The 10,437-nt window shown below is 34.2% G+C and overlaps 1 long non-coding RNA gene across 1 annotated transcript; it reads left to right on the top strand.

The window, feature by feature from the left end:
• The first annotated feature begins 3,361 nt into the window (after positions 1-3,361).
• Positions 3,362-6,199, top strand: LOC109089768. The gene is made up of 4 exons (XR_006160906.1): positions 3,362-3,388; positions 3,516-3,583; positions 3,876-3,970; positions 6,186-6,199. It is a non-coding gene; the product is annotated as an uncharacterized LOC109089768 (long non-coding RNA).
• The last annotated feature ends 4,238 nt before the right edge of the window (positions 6,200-10,437 follow it).

The raw sequence follows: 10,437 nt of genomic DNA, 5'->3' as shown, positions 1-10,437 counted from the left end.
ATCTCCATGTGGTCCTGTTCAGTATCGCAACTTGACTCTTTGCTGTTGCACTGTACACATACTATAAAAAAATAAATAAAAAAAAAGTCTTTCATATGTGCTTATATGGGCTCTTTTGGTGTCCTTTTGGAGTATGCAAGTGTCCTTTTTTGGAAAGATCTAAATTTATATTGAGAAAAGCTTGCAGAAAATACAGATTTTTGAGAATCACCCTTTAATCTTTTGGTTTACTTTGCTGGATATAGCAAATAATGACAAAATAAACATTTGAAACAAGATAAATAGTCTATGCTTAATTTTCAAGTGTGCGATTAATCGCGATTAATCACAGAAAAAGGGTGTGATTAAAGGGTTAGTTCACCCAAATATTAAAATTATGTCATTAATGACTCACCCTCATGTCGTTCCAAACCCGTAAGACCTCCGTACATCTTCGGAACACAGTTTAAGATATTTTAGATTTAGTCCGAGAGCTTTCAGTCCCTCCATTGAGAATGTATGTACGGTATACTGTCCACGTCCAGAAAGGTAATAAAAACATCTTCAAAGTAGTCCATGTGACATCAGAGGGTCCGTTAGAATTTTTTGAAGCTTCGAAAATACATTTTGGTCCAAAGATAGCAAAAACTACGACTTTATTCAGCGTTGTCTTTTCTTCCGTGTCTGTTATGAGCGGGTTCACAACACTGCAGTGTAGTGATATCCGGTTCGCGAACGAATCACTCGATGTAACCGGATCTTCTTGAACCAGTTCACCAAATCGAACTGAATCGTTTGAAATGGTTCGCGTCTCCAATAGGCATTAATCCACAAATGACTTAAGCTGTTAACTTTTTTAATGTGGCTGACACTCCCTCTGAGTTCAAATAAACCAATATCCCGGAGTAATCCATTTACTCAAACAGTACACTGACTGAACTGCTGTGAAGAGAGAACTGAAGATGAACACCGAGCTGAGCCAGATAACGAACGAAAGATTGACTCGTTCTCGAGTCAAGAACCGTTTCTGTCAGACGCTTCCGATTCGAGAACCGAGGAGCTGATGATACTGCGCATGCGTGATTCAGCGTGAAGCAGACTGACACACAGCGCGTCTGAACTGAACTGGTTCTTTTGGTGATTGATTCTGAACTGATTCTGTGCTAATGTTATGAGCGCGGGTAAAACCGAAGGCATGAATCAAGGGCAATCATCGCCAATGAAGTCATTACGTCGAGCGCAAAAGAACTGACCAGCAGTTTTCTTCAACCGGTTTATTGAATCGAACTGTCCGAAAGAACCGGTTCGCGGAAAAGAACCGAACTTCCCATCACTACTAGTGATCCGAAAACCCATGCAACCGGTTCTTCACTCGAGAACGAGTCAATGTTTTGTTCGTTATCTGGCTCGGCTCGGTGTTCATCTTCAGTTCTCTCTTCACAGCAGTTCAGTCAGTGTACTGTTTGAGTAAATGAATTACTCCGGGATATTGGTTTATTTGAACTCAGAGGGAGTGTCAGCCACATTAAAAAAGTAAACAGCTTAAGTCATTTGTGGATTAATGCTTATTGTAGACGCGAACCGTTTCAAATGATTCAGTTCGATTTGGTGAACTGGTTCAAGAAGATCCGGTTACATCGAGTGAGTCGTTCGCGAACCGGATATCACTAAACTGCAGTGCTGTGAACGCGCTCATAACAGACACGGAAGAGAACTAAAGTCGTAGTTTTTGCTATTTTTGGACCAAAATGTATTTTCGATGCTTCAGAAAATTCTAACGGACCCTCTGATGTCACATGGACTACTTTGAAGATGTTTTTATAACCTTTCTGGATGTTGACAGTATACCATACATACATTCTCAATGGAGGGACTGAAAGGTCTCAGACTAAATCTAAAATATCTTAAACTGTGTTCCGAAGATGAACGGAGGTCTTACGGGTTTGGAACGACATGAGGGTGAGTCATTAATGACATAATTTTAATATTTGGGTGAACTAACCCTTTAATCTGATTAAAAATTTTAATCGATTGACAGCCCCGATATATATATATATATATATATATATATATATATATATATATATATATATATATATATATATATATATATATATATATACATACATACATACATACATACATGTATATCGTATCGTATGGTATAGTGTCTTGGTATGCAGGGTATGCACATACATATGGGCCTGTGCTGATTGGTGGCCCACCTAGGGGGACCTTTTAATTAAAACTAAGGAATGTATTCTTAATTTGTGGCCACAATAAAAATATTTTTTGTCTGCGTGTCATGTGCAGGGCTCTGTAATTTCTTTTTGTGCATTTGTTATATTGCTGCCGTAGAACAGCTTCATTTTTTAAAACTATATGTGTAAATGCTGCATTGCCAAGGCCAAGGCCAAATAAAATAAAAATGAATAATAATAATAATAATAATAAAAAGTGTGTGAGGTTGGTATTAGCTAGTTGAAAAGACTGTATCACAACTGTATCACATAGCTTCAGAGACACCTGCACAGTTTTAATTCTCTTTCTTTCATTTTAATTATTTTTTATCGAAAGACTCGAAAGTATAATTCTTTCCATTTAAAATACATGAAGCCTTAAATAGGCTACATGAGACTTAATTACATGAGACATTCATTTTATTAAGTTGTTCTGATTATTTTCAACATGTCTTCTGATATTCATTCATGTTTATTTTGTGCTAGAAAAGAGGAAAAGATGATTTATTCAAATGCCGCTTGAACTGAGGCAAATACAGTGATCTCATGCCACATTAAAGAGCTACTTTATACTGTAAAAAAACTATAGCTATAAAATACTGTTTGTGATCAAACTGACAGAATTTAAAGGCCACGATTTGTGTTATATTAAAAGTAACAGGCTTATTGCGATTATTGGGTGGCTGGTGCGCTACAAATAATGAATAATGATTTGAAAACGTTAAATATTATTTTCAACCATTTATAACAGCTTGTAAATAGTCATGTAATGTTATTTACATCAGAAAAGACAACAGTAGGGGGTTAAATTTCATTTAACAGTTATACTCCTTATAAAAGAAAATGAGTATAATTAGTAATTTATGCTATTATATTTTAAACGGAATGACCCTTATGACTTATATTTAAACTAATAACTATAAATATTCAAAATAGTAAATAATTATTTAGTTAACCTAATATTTAATTTTTATTAAGTCTTATCTTTCCCCATTCGCCTATATTTGGATTTTATGTGTACACAACTCCACAGTTCAAACAGTCACATTCTGTATAATCCTGGTGACTTATAAACACTTGACATCAAGTAAAGTATAAAAGCAGGGTTCTTTATGGAGCTTCATAAAATCTTCCTTTGAGATTCTGAAGGCAACAATTGGAATACCAAGGTGAGTTTTTGGCAAAGAGACTTACTACAGAATAACCTTTATATATAAAATATCTTTGTTCTTTGTTTTTAAACTACATTGAGAATTCACAGTGTGCAGTAAATGAATGCAGACATTTAATTTTTAGGTTCATCATGGCAATGCTGAGAAGTCTGCTGCTTCTTTTTATTGTATTCTCCATGGGGAATGCAGATGGTAACAAGACATTTATTTGTAAAAACCCTTGTTATCCCTTTCTGAAAAGCTTGTTCTGCCAAAACTTTGACATTTTGTAGTTTTATGCAAAGGGGTAGCAGGAAATGTTATAATATTTAAGAGATTAAAAGATTAATATTTGCATGATTAATGAAGGACCTACAGAGTCTAAAGTACATGTATTATTGCATGTAATCACACAAACATAAAATAAGCTTCATAAAATAATAATATTAAAAACTTTTTTGCAGTGAATATTACAAGAGCCCTAATGTTTATGTACTGTATGCAGCTGAGATAGCTGAAAAATGCCCCAATGGATGGACAATTTTTGGAGTCCGATGCTTCAAGTACTTCTCTCAGTCGGTTAACTGGATCACAGCAGAGGTAAAGTGTAAGTTAAAACAAGGTGTTTTATTATTATTATTATTAAAGTAAATATTCTTTTACAACAGATTTAGTTTGAAAATTACTTAAAATGTTATTTAAAAAGTAATTTATGCTTTTTGCTAAAAAGATTATATTTTGTATTGACAATAAAAAATCTCTATCTCTTCTTCTTCCACACATTCTTGGGTTGTTTTTCATGATGATGAACAAGTAAGTTAAGTGTGGTCTAGAGAGACTTATTTATTTGTCAAGAATGTAATGCCTTTATGAAAATTTCATGAAGATTTTTCATTTTTTTTGGAATACTTTAATAATTTACAATGCTATAATTTCATATAACATGAAATGGATCAATTGGATATCACAAAGTTGAACATACTGAAAGTTTTTTATTTTTAAGTAGAACTTTCTTTTCTGCAAATAGAAAATAAAGAAAACTGATACTGAGCAAATAATCAATCAGACCAGGCTTTGTTGAAAATGACTTAAGTCCAGAGGTGTAAAAAGTACTCAAAAATTTTACTCAAGTAAAAGTACAAGTATCTGGTCAAAAACATACTTGAGTAAAAGTAAAAAAGTTCAACTTTAAATTGTACTCAAGTATTAAAAAAGTAGAAGTTCTTTTTCTTCTGACAGACATACAGAAGAATGGTTAAAGGGAGAGAATGAAAAAATGCAATGGCACAGGTCAAACATGTATATTTAGTTCAACAAAAACAATTAAAATGAAACACAGCGGAACACCAAAAAAAAGAAAAAAAAGAAAAGAAAAGAAAAAAACAGTGAAAGGGATTAAAAGGAAACTCCATCCTTTCCACCCTCATGACTTTCATTTATCAGATGAACACAAACTAAGAGTTTTAGAAAAAAAATAATTTCTCTTCATATAATGCAAGTGTATGGGACATCCAAAAATGACACTTCAAAAACTATACACAAAGTGATTATGACAGTAACTCATGCAACCCCTGTTAATGAATCACTGTCTTCTTAAGTGAAAGGATAGGCATATGTAAGAAAAATACAAATACCAATATTTTAATCTTGACTGTCATGTTCACTTTGTGTGATTTCTGAAGTGGTCCTGTCCCCATGCATTATATGGACTAAAAATCTTTGCTTGTGTTCATGTGAAGAAAGAAAGTCATAAACATCTGGGATAACAGAGGTTCAGTAAATGGTGAGAGAATTTTCATTTTTGGGTGAACTATCCCTTTGAAGAGCAAGATGTGATGGAGAGGCTAGAAATATATTCCAGACAGAATACAAGAATGTGTTGAATTAATTTTTTCACCTTACTGCTAATCGTTGTTGGAACGATCTACCCTGTTCGAATCAATTAGGCTATGCTTGTGCTAAAATCCTGTGAGATCACATGCAGTCATCCTTCTCCACAGTTACTTTGATTGCACTATATTTACATGTTCCAATCTTATCTTTACAAAAAATGTAATTCTGAAATTAAACTTTTTATAAATATGCTCTCAACTTTAATCCCACCTCAATACTGAAGCACTTCTCAAATCAATAAAACCATTGATAAAGCAAATATTGTGTATTGTGGAATTAAATCAAATTGATGTATAAAAATGTAACTACACTGTGTCTGTATTTATACTGTATTAAATATTTAAACAACACTTTTAAATTATATTGAAATTACATTAAGGGACTGACTCCCAGATGTTGACTTACAATGGCTCATTAACTCAATGAATATCTAACGGTCAGCCTGCCTATACGATGCGATATTGATAATGAACATTGTTTACATTTATATTGACTTGAACTGCTTGATTAAGAGAGTTTGGGTTCCTTGTCACATTCACCTTGCTTATTTGGGGTCTGAAAGACACTTAACTTTCAGAAATGTATCATTATAATCTTGAATCCAGTTAGGTCTGCTACTCCACCAACTGTAGGTGTGACATCATATGTCACTGTTTTGGGTCCACAAGCAAACAAGTGGTGCAAATATACACTGAAGGTATATTTTATGGTATATCCTAAAATCAGTGTGGAATGATAGCTGATTAACAAGAGAGTAGAAGCACCTAACCCTGATTTTAAGCCTAAACTAATATTTCCTGAAAAGTTATATCTCAATTCTGATTGGTGGATTGGAATGTTGTTCCAGGATCAACAAGGATGTTGATCCAGGAACATGTTGTATGGTTCTTGGTGAAATCACGTTCACCGTAGATGCACACAGAGAAATTGCTAAGGGTTCTATAACTAAAGCAAATATCAGGGGTGAAAGAGGACCACCCTGTCTCGTAGAGCAACTTAATGGAAAATAACCAGAGTTATTATTGTTTGTTTGTATAGAAGCTTGAGGGTGGGCATATAATACAGTAATTTAATAAATGAAATAAAGTTATAACCAACCCGATCGGTTCTCTGCATCCATAGAGACTTGGGCTGAGTGGGATTGGGATTTGGTGTGCAAATAATATTTAATAATCTTCTAATATTAAAAAACAGGAGGCGATTCTTGATGAATCCAGTTTGATCTGTGGAGATCACAGAGGGAAGAACTTTTTCAAGATGGGTGACAAACTTTGGCCAAAATTTTGTTGTCAACATCAAGAAGATTGATGTCTATGTGGACTATTTCTACTATTCTGTCAGTTAATTTCGTTTTTTATGTGAGACATATGAGAAATTATTTGCCCGTGCATATAAACTTTAAATGCCTCCCAAATTGTGGATTTGGAAATGTCTGCTGTATTGTTTGTCTCTAAATAAAATCTTATTTCTACGAATGTCTTGTCTACTAATAAATTATGATCAAATCTCCATTTAATAATGTCATATTTCATTTGAAATAATACCTGAAGATCTAAGGAGCTTTGGTATGAAAATACCATAGCTTCATGATCACAATGTGTGACTGCTGACAAAAGTTTGTAATGTATTAAAAAATAATCTTTCCTAGAGAATGTGTGATGGACTAGTGAAAAAAATGAATATTTTCATTGGTTTGGAAAGGTGAATCTCCATGGATCTATTCTTTTAAAGGTTTTCATAAACATCTGTAGCAATTTGGCTGATTTGGGTGGGGGCATTGTTCTATTTGAAGATCTGACTATAATTGGGTCTAACACAAAGTTAAAATCACCCCCCATTATTATTTGTTGAGTATCTAGATTAGGCAAGATAGAAGATATAAGTTATGTAGACGAAATGCTTCCAAGGCACTCATGTGGTAAGATAAAAAGCCTTTAATGAACTGGGCTTAAATAATTACAATTAGTTAAAAGTAGATCTACATGTTTACGGCAAAACAGCCTTCTTCAGGACACACATCAATTGCTCAAACAGATATTCTTAAACTAGTGGTAATTAATGAATCATCAAAGACAGCTGGTTAATATGTAGGTGTGGCTAAGACTAGCCTATTGGTAAAAAAATAAAATAAAAGTAATAATAATAATAATAATAATAATGTGAGGAAAAATAATAATTATATTAATGTGAGAAAAAAAAGAAGATATAAGTTGTTCATCATCTGTTTTGGGAACGTATATATTAACAAACAATATTGGTGTGTTATAAAGTTTTTCTGCTACTGTAACATATCATCCATTGTAGAAATAACATTTGTTGCAATAAATCGTATGCCCCTTTTTTTTTTTACTAGAATTGCTGTATCTCTAGACTTGAAGCTAAAGTTGAATGAAAGATTTGACCCACCCATCTTCCCCTTAATCGGCTTTGGTTTTATTTTTATTTAAGTTTGTCAACACACCTATCATCAGATGAGTGTGAAAATAGTAAAGTGAATTTTTTTTTTTCCTAGATCATTTGTCCAGATAGTTATTGTTGTCATCACTGTTATTACTACTGCTACTACTATCATTCTAAATTATCATGAGATCTATCAGTGCATTTATAACTAGTCTATATACATTTTTTCCTCAGTCTCCATAACATTGTAAAAAAAAAAAATCAGGAAAATGTAAATATTAACAAGAATTATTATTATTATTACATTATTGCATAAATTATCACTGTACCTATGCAAATTATTGTATCTATGTGTTGTTGCCTCCTCTTTCTTTTCTCTCCTTTTTTTGTATGTGTCAAAGTTCTTTCCTTTATATACATTACTGTCATGCTGTCCTATCCTGCTTTGTGCATTCTGTGGCCCCCTCTAGTGGATGACTAAAGATTTGCTAGCAAAATCTAAAATTTACAGCTGTTTCACTCGAGTGTATACTGCTGTATACTACTGGCCAAAAGGTTGAACCCCTGTCTGGTTTAGAAAGTGTATACATAACTGGTTAAAATTGCAGCTCTGGAATTATAAGCCCCTAAAACTGTTCATGCTTTCCCTGTATAAAACAATATAAAACACTGATGAAAACCAAAACAATTATTTCTTTGATAGACAATATGGGGCTGCGTATTCCTTATTACACAGTCCTTATTCTTCAGACTATTCTTCATGTCCTTATTCCTATGTTTACTAAACACACTGTGAGACTGTTAGCATTTTTACTGTCTCCCGTTCATTCCAGAGCCTCCAGGAACAGGTTCGAACACTGCTGATCTAGAGGAAGTGTGATGCACAGGTGCTGAAAAGTAAAGCCATATTAGTTCCCCCTGGTGATGACTGCAGTAGCCATTAGGTTATAAACCCCACCCTCTCCATGTTAACGAAGGGGTCATGAGCCAAACTGAATACCATCTTTATTACACTTCAAACAAACAAACAAACAAACAAAATAAATATAAATAAATAAATAAGAATATATATATATATATATATATATATATATATATATATATATATATATATATACACTCACCTAAAGGATTATTAGGAACACCTGTTCAATTTCTCATTAATGCAATTATCTAATCAACCAATCACATGGCAGTTGCTTCAATGCATTTAGGGGTGTGGTCCTGGTCAAGACAATCTCCTGAACTCCAAACTGAATGTCAGAATGGGAAAGAAAGGTGATTTAAGCAATTTTGAGCGTGGCATGGTTGTTGGTGCCAGAGGGTTCAGTCTGAGTATTTCACAATCTGCTCAGTTACTGGGATTTTCACGCACAACCATTTCTAGGGTTTACAAAGAATGGTGTGAAAAAGGGAAAAACATCCAGTATGCGGCAGTCCTGTGGGCCAAAATGCCTTGTTGATGCTAGAGGTCAGAGGAGAATGGGCCGACTGATTCAAGCTGATAGAAGAGCAACTTTGACTGAAATAACCACTCGTTACAACCGAGGTATGCAGCAAAAGCATTTGTGAAGCCACAACACACACAACCTTGAGGCGGATGGGCTACAACAGCAGAAGACCCCACCAGGGTACCACTCATCTCCACTACAAATAGGAAAAAGAGGCTACAATTTGCACGAGCTCACCAAAATTGGACAGTTGAAGACTGGAAAAATGTTGCCTGGTCTGATGAGTCTCAATTTCTGTTAAGACATTCAGATGGTACAGTCAGAATTCGACGTAAACAGAATGAGAACATGGATCCATCATGCCTTGTTACCACTGTGCAGGCTGGTGGTGGTGGTGTAGGGGATGTTTTCTTGGCACACTTTAGGCCCCTTAGTGCCAATTGGGCATCGTTTAAATGCCACGGCCTACCTGAGCATTGTTTCTGACCATGTCCATCCCTTTATGACCACCATGTACCCATCCTCTGATGGCTACTTCCAGCAGGATAATGCACCATGTCACAAAGCTTGAATCATTTCAAATTGGTTTCTTGAACATGACAATGAGTTCACTGTACTAAAATGGCCCCCACAGTCACCAGATCGCAACCCAATAAAGCATCTTTGGGATGTGGTGGAACAGGAGCTTCGTGCCCTGGATGTGCATCCCACAAATCTCTATCAACTGCAAGATGCTATCCTGTCAATATGGGCCAACATTTCTAAAGAATGCTTTCAGCACCTAGTTGAATCAATGCAATGTAGAATTAAGGCAGTTCTGAAGGCGAAAGGGGGTCAAACACAGTATTATATGGTGTTCCTAATAATCCTTTAGGTGAGTGTGTATATATATATATATATATATATATATATATATATATATATATATATATATCTATATATATATATATATATAATTATATATATATATATATATATATATATATATATTTTTTTTTTTTTTTTTCACATGATGTGGAGGATCAATGGTTTGTTTTTCTAATGAGTTTGGTTTATAGTTATTTAATCAATAAATTTGATCACACAATCACTACAGCAGACTCTGGTTGCTAATGATGTCATCAGCACAATATGACAGTAATTTCTGGGACATTTTGGCTTCATTTTTTCTACATTGGAAGGAAATAGAGGTTTGCAAGGGAACTGCAGGGGGTTCATGAGTTGATGAAAAGCTAATTAAATTAAATGTAACATTAAAATAAGCAAATGGGACAGATTTTCACCTTCAGGTCATTGGTTTTTGCGAGCACCTCCCCTGATGAT

Source organism: Cyprinus carpio, chromosome A9 (genome assembly GCF_018340385.1).
Source record: "Cyprinus carpio isolate SPL01 chromosome A9, ASM1834038v1, whole genome shotgun sequence".
In the NCBI taxonomy this organism is placed as follows: domain Eukaryota; kingdom Metazoa; phylum Chordata; class Actinopteri; order Cypriniformes; family Cyprinidae; genus Cyprinus; species Cyprinus carpio.
The sequence above is the reverse complement of the archived record's forward strand: the minus strand, read 5'-3'. Positions and strand labels throughout refer to the sequence as shown.